The sequence below is a fragment of the Cryptomeria japonica genome, chromosome 4, assembly GCF_030272615.1.
Source record: "Cryptomeria japonica chromosome 4, Sugi_1.0, whole genome shotgun sequence".
NCBI classification, from domain to species: Eukaryota; Viridiplantae; Streptophyta; class Pinopsida; order Cupressales; family Cupressaceae; genus Cryptomeria; species Cryptomeria japonica.
Genome location: NC_081408.1, coordinates 369,782,398 through 369,788,397, shown reverse-complemented (window position 1 = coordinate 369,788,397; position 6,000 = coordinate 369,782,398).

Genomic DNA, 6,000 nt, shown 5'->3' with positions numbered 1-6,000 from the left:
AGTATGCGAAGTCTGTTGTCGGTATAATCAATAGAATCCTATAGAAACCTGTTACCAGTTGGTTGCCATCAATGACAACATCAACCATTCTCATATGAGTGTGTAATGCCAACAATCTCCCCCTTTGGAATTGATGATAACACTCATGAGAAAAATCAAAATTGCCAAAAACTGAAAGTGCTCCCCCTGAGCAAATGATCTCCTTCAGTATTTTTTCTCTCTATCACTCCCCCTTTGACATCAATGACAAAGGTTGTCAAAAAGAATCAAAAATTCAAAATTCTACCTTGTTGCCTGTAACCTTTTATGTACAATCTGAAAGATATCTTCTACAATCAGATTAAGTCCTTGCAAAAATTTAGAACTATCAAAAATGATATCCTCTATCTATCGGATCATGCTAGTTAGATGATGCATTCATTCCTCTAGTGATCTTCCTCCTGGAATAGTAGCCTTAGATAGTCCATTCCAGTGTGTCAACAAAATGTCCAATCTAGGACCAATTTTGTTCTTTAGATCCCGGGCTTTTAACCTTAATCGAGCTTTCTCCTTTTCAAGTTTTTCTATTTTCTCCTCATATACTGCCATTTCTTGATCTAAAACTGAAGTGAGTTCAAAAGAACCAATCAGGTTATTTGCTGCATCATCAATTTCCTTCTGTGTCTATTTAATCTGATCATCAATATCAGCAGTCAAATGATGTGGCTTGCAAACATCTCTATACAGCTCCTTAAACACCAAAATTGTTGAATTTAGTGTCGGTATTAAGGAATCTAACTTTCCTGTACAGTCCTCAATAGATTTATTAAAGAAGTCTATCTTCTCCTTATTTATCTTTTCTCTAATTGTCTCCTCATTAATCTTATCAATCGACTGAATATTAGATGCAATGAATTTAGACAATGTGTCTAACTTACCAATAGAGCCTACAATATAATCTACCTTACATGTCGGTGCTATCTGTTGTAAAATAGGTAAGGTGTCATCAATAGCCTTAAATGCTAAGGCATTGCATTTAGTGATCTTCTTGATAGAATCCAATTAAACATCTGTCACATTTGTAGGTTTGAAGTCCATGGTTGAAGGGCTAGGCTCTGCAAAAACTTTCTTTTCTTCAGATACTTGTCCAATTGCCTTAACCACTTCTTCCTTATTTCCATCATTGACCTCATCTTTATTCATTTTTGCTTCCTTTTTCTCACTCTTGTGTCAACTATGTTTTTGTTGGCATATGTGTAGAGCATGATGACATGATGATATTGTATGTTGTCATTGATGTCAATATGCTGATGTATGAACCGGTATGGTGTAGTAAGCAAACTGGCAAGAGAACTGGTATGTCAATGTAAACCAGTATTTGTGAAAAAGTGAAGCGGTATGTTTGTGAAAAAGTGAACCGGTATGTTGGCATAAGAACCGGTAAATGGAAGTTTTGTATTGGGGTTTCATGACTACTGGTTGGTAGTCTCAGCTTCAAGGTTTCCAGTTGATGCATTCTAAGCTTGTGCGATTCAACCGATGTCATCTTGTGATGAGTTAGAATTGTATGAAGACCAGATAGTGTTGTCACGTCAGCCTTGTGCACGTGAAGGATTTCCTTGAGGATCTTGCATGGAGAGTGAAGCGGTATGTTTGTTCAAAGTGAACTGGAATGTTGGCATAAGAACCGGTAAATGGAATTTTTTCTATTGGGGTTTCATGACTACCGGTTGGTAGTCTCAGCTTCAAGGTTTCCGGTTGATGCATTCCAAGTTTGTGCAATTCAACCGATGTCATCTTGTGATGAGTTAGCATTGTACGAAGACCAGATAGTGTTGCCACATCAGCCTTGTGCGCATGAAGGATTTCCTTGAGGATCTTGCATGGAGAGTGATCCTATCTACCTCAGGAATGTGCGAAGTCTCTATAAACGGTGGAGAGCGCATGATGAGTTATTAGCTTCCTAGAGTGGCAAAGAATGAACGTTGGAGAATGTCTTGAGATCTGTTCAAGATTGTTGTATTCGATGTAGTATGATTAACGGTCGGGATTAAACCGACTGGATTGTAAAGCCTAAATGTTTAGGGTTTAGGGTTTATGCTACCGACCTATCTATTTCCTATAAGGCCGATGATATTTTTCATTTTGAAGTTGTTGGCAAATGGTATTAGATTGTATGGAAAGCTAAGGGTTACTGATTTAAGTCCTTGACATTCTTATTGTGTTTTACCGGTAGTAATCTGGTTTAGACCAGTGTTAATGCTTGCCAGTCAAAGTGCACTGTTTGTAGTCAAACCGGTTCAGGTAAAGTGTTTTTGCCTGTACTGATTCACCCCCCCCCTCTCAGTACTGGTTTGGTACTAACTATTCATCATTTATTCATCAATCGGTATCAAAACATCTTCTAGGTCCTCTATATTGTAAGCTTAAATGCTTGAGGAAAAGATCCTACTCTAATGATGAAGAGGGAAGGTCCAAAGTTCAACTGAGACAACTTTAAAATATGGAAGGACAGAATGAAGATATACATCAAAAGCATGGGTTCTCAACACTGGAGCTATGTTGAGAATGCTTATGTTATCCCTACCGGTACTCTCACCAATGATCAAAACAGAGAGATTCAGGAGAATGGGCAAGTCATGGAAGCCCTAATCAACAGTCTATTTGACATTGAATTTATTGAAGTTTGGGATAAAGACAATCCCAAAGAAGTATGGGATGCTCTTGAGAATATCTATGGCAGTGATGAGCATGTGAAACAGGCTAAGGAAGAGAGCCTTAGGGGAAAATTTGAAGACATGCAGATGGTTGAAGGAGAGACCATTCAATAATATGGAATAAGAATCAAAATTGTTGTTGGAGACATCAAGAGTGCAGGTGGTATAATAGATGATTCCACTGTTGTTAGCAAAGTCTTGAGATCCTTATTACCAATCTATGCAATAAGGGTTGATGCTATTTAGGAATTGAGGTCTATAGACAAGACAAAGGTATCCCTAGACTCCATCATTACTAAGTTGACGGCTTATGAGCTAAATAATTATGATGGCAGTATTCAGTAGACTAAATCAACCTTTAGAGCATCTGTTGCACCATCTAGAAAGGGCAAAGAAGCTAGTACCATTGGTGAACCAAGACAAAGCAGAGAAATGGATGATGAGAAGATCTTGATGGAATTTTAAGCTCTTCTTGCCAAGAGACTTCCTAAGGGAACTGGTAAATACAGAGGTAATCTCCCTTTGAAATGATTTTCTTGCAATGGGATAGGACACATTATTGTAAACTGTCCTAATGGTGATAACAAGGACAAACCAGAGAGGTTCAAGAAGTTCAAAGGAGGAAACCGGAGAAACTATTTTGTAGCAGTTGATGAAGGTGTCACTAATGAGGAATCGGAAGATGAAGAAAGTGAAGACATTGTGTTTGTAGGAGTTAAGGAAGATGTGTCAAACAAGAAGGCTCTTGTCTCCCGCTTTGATAATTCCAATGAGTGGATTATTGACAGTGGTTGTTCTCACCATATGACTGGTGATCAGAGTAAGTTTCTATCTCTGGAAGAGTATGATGGTGGTGTGGTTCATTTTGGTAATGATGCACCATGTATGGTAAAAGGCAGAAGGTCCATCTCTCTTAATGGAAAAAGTAGTGCTGACAATGTGTATTGGGTAGAAGGTCTTAGACACAACCTTTTGAGTGTTGCCCAGCTGAATGATAATGGACTCACTCTGGAATTTAGAGATGGAGTGTGTAAAATAAAAGGTAAGAGTGGTGAACTGATGGCTACTGATATGCAAACCAAAGTTAACTTATTTCAGCTGAATGCTAATGTCAGTACATGTCTAATGGCTAAGTTTGATGATAGCTGGATATGGAAAATGTCTTCCTCAACCTTCAAAGGTAAATCTTTCACTACAGACAATTTACTTGATCTTGTGCATAATGATTTGTGTGGTCATATGAAAACTAGGAGTGTGCAAGGAGATAGGTATTTTATGATTCTTACTGATGATTTCTCAAGAATGATGTGGGTCACATTCTTGAAGGACAAGTCTGAAGCATTTGGAAAGTTCAAAGCCTTCAGAGCACTGGTTGAAAAAGAAAGCGGTAAGAGGATTAAGTGCCTGAGAACTGATCGAGGAGAATTCACTTCTGGTGAATTCAACAAGTACTGTGAAGAGAACGGCATCAAGAGGCAACTATCTGCCCCTCAGACTGCACAATAGAATGGCCTAGAAGAGAGAAACAACCAGACTATAGTTGAAGTAGCCAAAACAATATTGATCCAAGGAAAAGTTGCTCACACCTTTTGGAGAGAAGCAGTGAGCACTGCAGTCTACACAATTAACCGAATACTCATCAAAAAGGGTAAGAATAAAACACCTTATGAGTATTGGACCGGTAAGACACCAGTGGTAAGCTACTTTAGAGTGTTTGGTAGTAAATGTTATGTCAAGAGGAGTGAACATCGGAGCAAGTTTGATGCTAAATGTGATGAGGGAATATTCCTAGGGTATTCCACAAAGAGCAAAGCTCTCAAATGTTTCAACAATAGCACTCAGAGAATTGTTAAAAACATCAATGTTAGAGTTGATGAAACCTCTGAGAAACTTGAGGAAACCGGTAGTCAGCAAGTAGGAGATGAATCAGTAGTAAGCTTTTGGGAACCGGTTGCAAAACAGCCTAACACCAGTAATAGTGCTCCTACACCGGTAGATGTTGATGCTGATGAAGATGAGGATGAAGAAGAAAAGCAAGAGGAAACAACTAAGATTGTTCCTAGGTATGTAAAGCTGAATCATGATCCAAAGCAGATCATAGGAGACAAGGATGCAGGAATTCTTACAAGAAGAAAGGTCAGAGAAAACTCTTGCATGATCTCTAAATTTGAGCCTAAAACATTCAAAGAGGCACATAAAGATGAAGACTAGATCAAGGCAATGGAAGAGGAACTTGACCAGATAGAAAAGAATGGTACATGGTCTTTCGTACCCAAAACTAAGCATAAAAAAGTCATAGGCACCAAATGGGTTTTCAGAAATAAGTTGAATGAAGATGGCACAATGGTAAGAAACAAAGCTAGACTGGTGTGCAAAGGATATGCTCAAGAAGAAGCAGAAGACTATGGAGAAACCTTTGCTCCAGTAGCCAGATTGGAAGGAGTTCATCTGCTTCTTGCATATGCAGCATTCAAGGGATTCAAAGTATATCAAATGGATGTAAAATCTACATTCCTAAATGGAATACTAGAAGAGGAGGTGTATATAGAGCAACCAGATGGGTTTTCCCTATCAGAAGACAATGACATGGTGTGCAGGCTACATAAAGCCTTGTATGGACTAAAGCAGGCACCTAGAGCATGGTATGAATGCTTGCACTCCCATCTTATGAAGATTGGATTTGAGAGAACAAGTGAAGATAGAAATATCTACCTGAAATCAGAAGGAGATCAGATTCTAATCTATGAGGTATTTGTTGATGACATAATTTTTGGAGGAGATGACAAGATGAGTCATGATTTTGCAGATGAAATGAAAAAGGAATTTGGGATGTCACTTATTGGGGAGATTAAGTTCTTCATTGGACTACAGATTCAACAAATGAAAGATGGAATCTTTATCACTCAGTCCAAGTATGTTAAAGACGTGTTGAAGACTTTTGGCATGGAAGACAACAAATCGGTTGGTACACCGATGGTGACCGGTTGTAAACTATCAAAAGAGGATGACTCAGGGTTGGTAAATGAGAAGGAATGCCGATCAATGATTGGTAAATTACACTATGTAGTACACAATAGACCAAACATTGCACATGCAGTGGGCATTACTGCACGGTTTTAGAAAAGCCCAAGAGAATCCCACTTGGTAGCAGTCAAGCGGATTCTTAGATATCTGAAGGGAACTGTTGACTATGGCCTATGGTATCCATACAGTAATGATTTCAACCTGAAAGTGATTACAGATGCTGACTGGGCTGGTAATGTGAACGACCGAAAGAGCACAACCGGTGGTGCATTCTTTCTTG